Here is a 10699-nt window from a genome sequence, read left to right as displayed (position 1 = left end):
TATGTAAAGAAGCCCAGGCTATCCTTCTGGGGAGAGAGGCCACATGAAGAAAGAGCCCCTGGAATATGAGAAACCACATGGAAAGAGAAGACATGGAGCCAACAGTCTGCACCTTCGCTCCAGACATATGAAGAAGACCATCTCAGACCTTGTAGCCTAAATGAGGCACTTGCTGAATGCTGCTACATGCGTGAATCCAGTGGATGACACAAGGAGCAGAAGTGATCTGTTTTTGATGAGCCCTGCATGAATTCCTGACTCATAAAATTGTGAGCAATAAAATGGATATTTTAAGCCACTGAGGTCTAGAGTGATTTCTTTCACAGCAATCGGTAACTGAAACACTCACATTGATAACTTGCATCTTCCACTTTTTTGAATGACCAGTCTTGTTAGAGATTAGTAGTTTGTTTCTGCTGTGGTCACAAAAGTAACTCTGAAATTGCAATATTTTTAAATCTTTTGAGATTTATTGTCTTTCGCAGAACATAGCCTATCTCGATAAATGTTCCGTGAACCCTAGAAAATATATATTTTGCAGTTCTTTAACACTGTGTATATCAATGTCAATGAGGTTAACGTGGTTGATAGTTATGTTCGGATATTCTATGTCATCCTGATTTTCTCTATAGTGTTATCAGTTATTGAGATAGGAGGAGTGTTAACAACTATGTGGAGTTGATTCTTTTAGTTTTGTCAGCTTTTCTTTCACATAGTTTGAATTTATGTTATTGGACATGTAAACATTTATTTTTCTTATGTCTTCCTGATGAATTGATCATTTTATCATTATGGAATGTCTATCTTGGATAATACTTATCATGAAGTCAGATTGATCTGATATTAGTATAATTACTGCAGCCTTAGCTTACTGTTTTCATGGTATAATATCTTTATCTGTCTTCCTACTTTTAACTTACCTGTATTTTTTATGTGCTTGCCTTGTATAGAACAGATAATTGGGGCTGTTATTTTAAATCTGATCTGTTTAATTGATATGTTTAATCCATTTGTATTAATTATAACAATTGATATTGTTGAGTTTAGGTCTTTCATTTTGTTATTTGTTTTTTAATTTTGTCCCATTGGTTTTGTGTTCCTATGTTCTTCACTTCCTGCCCTTTTTGGGGGTAACTAATGTTTTAGTATTTCAGTTCCCCTGTTGGTTTTGAGCTGTATCTCTTTGCACTATTGTTTTAGCAGTGTTTCTAGGAATTATGGTATACGTGCACAACTTATGACAATGTACTTAGAGTTAAAATTGTGATTCTTCACGTAAAATAGCCCTGCAGTAATACAGTTTCACTTCTCCATGTCCTTTGTGCTTTGTTGTCATGTATATAACATTTACATACATTATTATTTTGCTTTAGTCATATGTATTTCAAAGAACTTAGGAGATAAAAATATATATTGCCTTTTAGATTTTTCTACATTTTACTATATCCAATGCTTTTCATTTCTTCCTGTTTGTGGTCGATTATCTTCAAAAATCACTTTCAAAAATTCTTCCCATTACTGTACATGCATGTTGCCTCTCATTAAAAAGTGGGGTTTATTTTTCCAACCCTGAATTTGGGCTGGTCTTTTCACTTGTTTTGATGAACAAAATATGGCAGAAGTGATGCCAGGCCAGTTTTTAGGCCAGGGCCTTAAGAAGCTTTATTCTTTCCAATTTTATCCTCTAGGAATCCAGAGGATTCCTAAAGTTTAGGCTACATTAACGAATTATGAAAAACATTGAGAGAGGTAAGCCTATCCCAACCATTTCAGTCACTACAGCCGAGCTACCTGACATGTGAATGAAGCTATTTTGAAAGTTCCAGCCTTGGCCAAGCTCCCAGCTAAATGCAACACATGAGTGGCCCCAGCCAATAATGCCCAGGGCACAAGAACCACTCAGTTAAGTTTAGTCAACCTATAGAATAGGAAGAAATAATAAATTATAAGTATTTTAAACAACAACAGTTGTTACATAGTAAAGATAAGTAAAATAGATCTCAGTTTCCATCTGGTGTGTCTTTCATCCTGAAAGGTTAATTTCATCCTGTATTAATTTCTTTGCTTGTAGTAAAGGTCTGTTGGTGTTGAATTTTCTCTGTTTTTATTTATCTGAAAATGACTATTTTGCCTTCAATTTTGCAGGATTTTTTTTTCAGGATAAAAAATGCTTGACTGGCAGTGTTTGTCTTCCTATGGTTCTGTCTAAAGGGACAAAGGTTTTCATGCAGTCAGGTTGTTTTATTATCCATTTAAATGTAATTCTTCATTTCTTTGTCAAAAATAGCAAATGTGTTTAGTACATTATAAGAATTAATAAAAGCATGACTAGTGTAGTGCTTAATGATGACTTATAGCTTATACTTCTTTCTTTCTTTTTTATAGTTTATACTTTCTAAAGACTTCAGATTCATCTGAAATGGCAATTAAATTCTCAGATATCCCAACAAAAATGTCAACCTCTGACTGCAAACAAACAAAAAATTTAAGTCTTTGAGATAGCCACCACCATCATTCTTTCTCTCTTCTGCAGAAGTTCCAAAAGAGGCCGACCAAAAATATTTTAAACCCTAAAACGCAATTATTAGTTTTGCTGAAAGTAAATATATACAAAATAATGTACAAATACGTACAAATGTACCGTTTCAACTGGTGTTAATTTTCAATCCCTACTTTGTAGAGCTGTGCTGTTTTTAAATGGGCATAGCCTGAACCTTGATGAGCTGTAAGTGTAAAATACATATCAGATTTCAAAAATTTTAAATGAAATTAAGAATGTAAAATATTTCATTAATTTTATATTAATTAGAAGTTAAATAATATTTTATATATATGTCAGATTAAATAAAATGCAGTATTGAAATTAAGTTCCCCTGTTTTGTTTTACCTTTTTAAACCTGACTTCTAGAAAATTTAAATTACATAGGTATTTGGCATATTTCTATCGGACAACATTGTTCTAGGGAATCAGTGAGAAATAAGGGAAATAGCAATTCATGTTTAGATTCTCTCTTTAATCATTCTTTTCTGATGTCACCCATTGATCCTGTCATGTATTTCATATTATTTTACATCCCAAGTGGATTTAGATAGAAATGAGCTTTCATACTAATTGCAGAGAACTCATTTTTTCTATATGAAATTGCTCAGTGTCCATGTTTGAGTACAGTCTTCATAATGGTATATATGTTTCTGTTTCTAATTTTATACTGCTCGTATCAATTAAAATGCTGGAGATTCAGGAGGTTTGATTTGTCTTTGTGTATGACTTGTCACAGGTAGGCTGTGATTGTATGTTATCCTCAAGAACAAATTTCTTCCTTCTCAACTCTTAGTGTGTCCTCCAGGAGGCGCTTTGGATCTTCCAAACACGGTCTGGGAGGCTATTACCCGCTTTGCTGTCTCAGTGAGAAGAGACCAATTTCCAGCATAGGTACTATCTAAAAATGTGTCCTTTGTGAATAAGTCATTGATTTGCTGAGATTCTTGATGGCACCGTCGACCATCTCTGTTGGCTGTAACAGCCTGGGATTTTGCTGTTTAATTATTCAAAGAACATAAATGGGCAGTCTTTTTTATATATTATTTCATTTGCTTCTTAAGAGAAACACTGTGAAATTTTAACCTTAACCCCAATTCTATAAATGAGGAGTCTAAGACTCAGAAAAGTTAATGGGTCTACGGCCATACCACCCTAAACACACCTAATCCTGTACGAAAAGTTAGTAGATTGCCTGTAGTCATACTTTTCAATACTTTTGACTACATTCTCTGCCTTGACTGTTGTCCTGTTAAGGAAGTAATTCATATCTGAAGCATAAATGGACAAACCCAAACAGTGTACACTGCGGAAATTGAGTTGTACAGGCCATACCCTGGAATCGGTTCTTCATTTGTTTAAAAGCACCAAATATTTGACTTTTGTGAAAATAGAACCAAGGTCAATTGGGCAAAACCAGAAACAGGAACTTCTATATACGCCTATTTATTCATGGCAATTTGAAATGTTTGAGTTTCTTTCTTTGTGCAATAGACATTGGGATAATATTTGTCAGGGCTAGACAAATAGTACATGCTGATGGAAGATCTACCTTGCGTTGTATGTGACTCATGCCCAGTAGAACATGCCCTTTGATATGACATTTTAATTGTGGGGAAGGATTTAACTATTGGCTAGGCCCAACACAATTTCGATTCTCCCTGGCTTTCAGAACAGGATATTTGCTTGCATTCCACTTCATTTATATGATCCCTTTACTTAAAGTTCAATAGCTTTCTACATGTTATTGTATCAAGTCTAAATTATGTGCTTGATTTTCAAGGGCTTTTATACTCTGACCCATCCTAGCCACCCACCATTCTAATAAAATCCTTTAACTCTGGTAAGAGTGTGTCTCCTCACTATCCTTTAAACACCTTACTTTATACTGTGTCTTTTCTTATGCCGTTTTCTTCACTTGCTCATTCCTCTCCTTTCAGAACATAAGTCCTATGTGTTCACCGAGGCCTAGTTCAGATCCCACCACCATCATTTACTTTCTACCTGCTTTTAACTCTTCAGTGCTTAGGCTTTGTACCAAAACACATTTTATTACTCATAATGTGGCAGGACAGGGTTCTTTGTCCCCCACCCCAACCCCCCACTCTCATTTTTACTAAGAGAGGTAATGAGTTAGGAAGACATGTTTGTCTCTCTTTTAGGAGTTCCCACTCTGCAGAATATAATGAGGATCTAGGGTTATCCTCCACCCTCAAGGGTGGAGCCAAGACTGGGGCTCCATGGACACAGGTGTAAAAGGTGGACCTGTCTCCTAGACACTGGCCACAAAGGATGACTCTATACAGAAAAAGCCAAGACTTTAGAAAGAAAGAAGAAAGGAAGGAGACCTCAGGATTCCCAGCAGGAAACAATACTTTGCAGGCTGAACTGACAAATTTTTTTTTAAATGTGCGTTTGTTGTCATTTTTCTGACTCATATTGTATCCAATCATAGTGTTTTTGTTTTTACTACGACCTTTCTTTACTAGGATTTACCTGGTTTATAACTCTTCAGTTATATTTAAGAATAGCCAAATCTTGTCTCTCTCTATCACAGATTAGTTTTTTTCATATAAGTTGACAATTCTATTTAGGTATAAATGATATTTAAGTATTTAAGTTGTACAGTTTCATGACTTTTGACACATGCATACACAACGGATACCATCACCCCAATCAAAAGAAGGAACATACTCATTGCCCCCAAATTTCTTTGTGCCCATCCTTTCCTTACCTTGCCCCCTCTGCCCTGTCACTAGGCAACCACTGATCTGTGCTCTATCATTATAGATTAGTTTGACTTTTCTAATATTATATATAAAAGAAATTATACAGTATGTATTATTATTGTCTGGTTTAATTCACTCGGAATCTCCCTGTTGTTGCCAGTACCAATAGTTCCTTATAATTACTAAATAGTTTTCCCACATTTTTTATCTATTTACCTGCTGATGAGTTTTTTGACTGTTACAACTGAAGCCACTATGAACACTTGTGTACAAGTCCAAGTGTGAACATATATACTTTTATTTTTCTGTGGTAAATACCTATGAGTGGAAAGACCGGGTTTGTATCACAGATGTGGTTTAATTTTTAAAGAAATTGCCAAACTGTTTTTCAAACAGTTTATAATTTAAAATGGTGATTGCACCATTTTAAATTATAGCCAGCAGTGTTATTAGATCAACTGTCCTCATCCTTGTGAACACTTGTTATAATCAGTCTTCAATTTCAGCCATTCTAGTGGATGTGTGATAATATTGTGGTTTTGGTTCACATCTTGCTAATGACTACTGATGTTAAGTATCTTTTCTTGTACATGTTTGCCATATGTGGATTTATGTTGTTGTTCTTATTTGGGGTGGCTGGCTGGTAATGGGATCATCAGCAGTGCTCTAACCAGGTGAGATAACCGGCCAGCCCTGGATTTACTTTGGTCAAGTGTCTTATCTTTTGCCTATTTTTCAACTTGTGTTGTTTTTCTTATTAATAAGTTGTGAGAATTATATATATATTCTAGATACAATTTCATGCTGGATATATATTTTGCAAATACTTTCTTCTAGTCTGTGGTTTACCTTTCCATTTTCATAACAATGTAGAAGTGAGAGTAAAAGTTTTTATTTTGATTAAGTTCATTTACTTGAAGTTTGTGCTTTTTGTGTGTATTTTCTTAAAATCTGTTTTTTTCTCGAAGTTTTATAGCTTTAGTTCTTACATTTATGTCTATGATCTATTTAGAGTCAATTTGTTATATGCTGTGTGACAAGAATAGAGGTTAATATTCAATTGTTCCAGCACCATTTATTGTAAAGATTAACTTTTTCCCGCTGAAGTTGGCATGCTTGTTGAAAATCAATTGCTGTATACTCGTACTCATATGTTTGGGTCTATTTCTAGGCTCTTTATTCTATTCCATTGACCTATATGTCTCTGTTTACACTGATACCACCCTTTTGTATTTAAAATAACTTTATAATATGTCTTTAAAAGGTAGTGTAAGTCCTCCAACTTTGTTGTTCTTTTTCAAAGATGTTTTGGCTATGCTATGTTCTTTTTATAAGATTTCCATATAAAATTAGCTTGTAATTTCTACAAAGAAGCTTGCTGGTATTTTAATTGGAATTGCATCAAATTTATCGATCAATTTAGGAAAAATGGACATCATTACACATTAAAGTCTTCAAATTTGTGAAGATGGTATATGTCTTCATTTATTTCACTCTTCTTTAATTTTTAGCAGCAATAATTTTTACTCCTCAGTGTTCAGGTTTTCTTCACATATTTTGTCAGATTTATCCCAATGTATTTCATTTTATGATGCTATTATAAACAGTATTAGCCTTTTAATTTCAAATTCTAATAGTTCATTGCTAAAGTATAGCAACACAACTAATTTTTGAATGTTAATCTTATATCCTGCAACCTTGCTAAACTCACTTATTAATTCTAGTGGCCGTTTTTTGTTGTTGTTGTTGTTTTTGTTTTTTGGATTTTTTGGATTCCGTAGTATATTCTACATCACTAGTCATGTCGTCGGCAAAATTTGCGATTACCTTTCCAATCTCTAGGATTTGTGTATTTTTCTTGCCTTATTTCACTGGCTGTAATCTCCAGTACATTGTTAAGTAGAAGTGGTAAGAGCAGACCTCCTTGACTTTTTCCTGATCTTTAAGAGAATGCTTTCTGTCTTTTATCAATAACACGGACACTAACTGTAGGTTGTTTTTGTAAAAGCCCTTGATTGATTTGAGAAAGTTTTCTTTCATTCTCAGTGTGTTGGGAGTTTTTATCAGGAATAAATATGGGACTTTGTCAAATGTTTTGTGGCATCTACCACGATGATCATAAGGCTTTTATTTTTTAATCTGTTAATATGATGTTACATTGGTTGTTTTCAATTAAAAAAACAACATTGCATTCCTGTGATAAAACTTACTTGGTGGTTATGCATTATTATCTTCATATAGTGATGGGTTCAGTTTGCAAAAATTTTGTTAACAGTTAGTGCACCTGTGTTCCTGAAGGCTTTTGTAATGTCATTGTCATTACAAGGTCATTTTCTAGTTTGGGTATCACAGTAAAGCTGTCCTCATATAGTGCATTTAGACATATTTATTCTCTTCAACTTTCTGAAAGAGTTTGTGTACAGTTGATATTATTTCTTTTTTGATGTTCAGTGGAAATCCTCGTAGAAGCCATCTGGGTCTGGAGTTTTCTTTGTTGGAAGGTTGTGGATTTTTTTGTTTTTTTTGTTTTTTGCTTTTCTAGCCACCAATTAGTTTCTCTAATAAATATAGGGCTATTCAGATTTCTTTTCTTAATTAATGAGCTTTGGTAGTCTGTGTCTTTCAAAGGCTTTGTCCATTTCATTTAAGTTGTCTGATTTTCTGGCATAAAGTAGCTCATAACCCTCCAGTTATATTCCTCTACATCTATTGAATTTGTAGTGATGTTGTCTCTCATTTCTGATATTGGTAATTGGTGTTTTCTCTCTTTTTCCCCCCAATCAATCTGACTAGTGGTTTATACATTTTACTCATAGTCTTAAGTACTCAACTCTTGGTTTCATTGATTTTCTCTATTTACTTCTTTTTTTATCGATTTTTAAATCTCATCATTATTATTTCCTTTCTCCTGCTTACTTGGGTTTTAATTTGCTCTTCTTTTTCTACTTACTTCAGGTGGAAGCTGAGGTTATTGATTTGAGACCTTTCTGGTTTTCTAATGTAGACGGTAAGGCATAAGTTTCCCTCTAAGCAGTATTTGAGTGGTATCCCACAGATTTTTATATGTTGTTTACATTTTCAATTACTGTGAATACTTGCTTGTTTCCCATTTGATTTATTCTTGGACTCATGGGTTATTTAGAAGTTTGTTATTAAGTTTCTAAAACTTGGAGATACTGCAGATATACTTTTATTATTGATTTCTAATTTAATTCCATGTTGTCAAGAAACATATTTGCATGATCTGAATGTTTTAAAACATGTTGTTCTGTGGTCCACAAACACTAGAAAAGAATGTGTATCCTGCTCTTGTTGGGTAGAGTATTCTATAAATACCAATTAGGTCAAGTTAATTGATGGTGTTGTCTAAGTCTTCTCAATCCTTACTGATTTTCTGTGTACTTATACTGGGGTGTGTTGAAATCTCCAACAATAATTGTGAATATGTGTGATTCTTTCTTCAGTTCTATCAGTTTTTGCTTCATGTATTTTGAAGCTCTGTTATTAGGCATACAGACATTTAAAATTGTTATATCCTCTTGAGGAGTTGATGTCTTTTACATTACGAAGTGACTTTCTTTGATAATATTCTTTGCTCTGAAATCTACTTTGTGTGATATTAATACAAGTATGGCTATCCTTTTGATCAGTGTTAGCTAGGTTTATCTTTTTTTACATTTAGCCTATCTGCATCTTTACATTTAAAGTGTATTTTCTTGTAGGCAGCATATAGTTGGGTCTTGCTTTTTTATTGAATCTGACAATCCTGCATTTTGATAGGAGTGTTTAGACCATTTACTCTTAAAGTGATTATTGATATGATTTGGTTTAAATCTATGGTCTTGTTATTTGCTTTCTGTTTATCTGTTCTTTGTTTCCCTTTCCCTGTTTTTCTGTCTTCTTTTGAATTGAGTACTTGTAATCTCCTTTGTTGGCCTACTAGCTATTACTCTTTGTGGTTTTGTGTTGTTGTGTTGCTTTAGGGTTTATAATATACATATTAACTTATTACACTATACCTTCAAGGGATACTTTATCACTTCACTTGCAGTTTGTCTTTACGATGGTATATTTTCATTTCTCCTCTCCTGCTTTTATACTTTTGTTGTCATGCATTTTAGAGTACTAGTGTACATTTTATAAATCTCAGAATATATTATTATTTTGGCTTTAAGTTATTAAATTTGCTATTGAAGAGGTTTTTTAAATAAAAATTCTTATATATTTTAAATAGAAAAGTATTTTATGTTTGTACACATATATGTAAGATTGTGCTGGATATTTTCTATTCTTTTAAATATTCTTGAGCTTTGTTCTGAAATGCAGTTAATTAACTTGGAAACATTTTGATCTGTTTAAGACTTTCTTTTAAGCATTGTTAGGCAGGAGCAGAATAGTCTGCAATCTGACTAATTGTTCCCCTTTACTGAATACTCCACCTGATGCCCTGTTCATTACAGATCTTTCCACTCTGGCTGGTGGTATCACAAACTGTTTTTCCCTCCAACGATTGTCCCCCCATTCTTCTCCCGTGGGATTCTGTAGAAGGCCCTCACCAGATGCATCCCCTGGACCTTGGACCTCCCAGCCTCCAATACTGTTAAGAAATAAATTTCATTTTCCTATGAACTACCCAGTCTTAGGTATTCTGTTATAAGCAACAGAAAACAGACTAATACAGACCTACTACTGTAAAGTACTATTGTTGTGAAGATTAAATGAATTGATACATATGAAGATCTTAGAATAACAACAGGACACAAAGAACACACAATAAATGTTGACAGCTATTAGTAGCTCTCCCTACTCTCACATTTAGTCTTTGTTTTTACATCAGTTGGTTTCCACTAAGTGGTGGACTTCTTTAGACAAGGGCCAGACGACCTACTGTCTCTGACTTCCATCCTCTCCCACAGCACCCTAGTGCTTGTCCAGTGTCTGCCATGAATGGTAGCATAAAGCAGAAGCTTAACACGTTTCAGCTGAATTAAATTACTTCTTCCCCTATGGATAAAGACATAGGAATCTCAGGATCTCAGCCAGAGGACCGTTGTCCACCCGTGTCCCCCCTCTCCTCCCAAGGCCCGAGCAGGCCACCGGCTTTCATCTACATCCTCACCTCCCATTCCCCTCATCTCCCCTTTCCTAACCAACCCTGGGGAGCCTGAAGGGGAGGGAGCCTAGAACCGGAGACTGACACGGGCTATGGGTGGGATTTGGTAGTTCTTAAAAGGAAGTAGCACATCTAGAATGGGGGAACGTGTGAGGGGGTGGGCTGGTTCGGACGGACCGGAAGTCAGGAGCTGCAAGAAGGCGCCAGGAAGGGCCTGCCGGGATGGCGCTGGGTATGGGGACCCGAGGGCGCCAGAGGGCTGAGCACCGACTGTAGCCACGTGGAGGGTGCTCTGCGCAGGGACAGGGGCCAAGGCCG

The sequence above is a fragment of the Cynocephalus volans genome, chromosome 11 (genome assembly GCF_027409185.1).
Source record: "Cynocephalus volans isolate mCynVol1 chromosome 11, mCynVol1.pri, whole genome shotgun sequence".
NCBI lineage: Eukaryota > Metazoa > Chordata > Mammalia > Dermoptera > Cynocephalidae > Cynocephalus > Cynocephalus volans.
The sequence above is the reverse complement of the archived record's forward strand: the minus strand, read 5'-3'. Positions refer to the sequence as shown.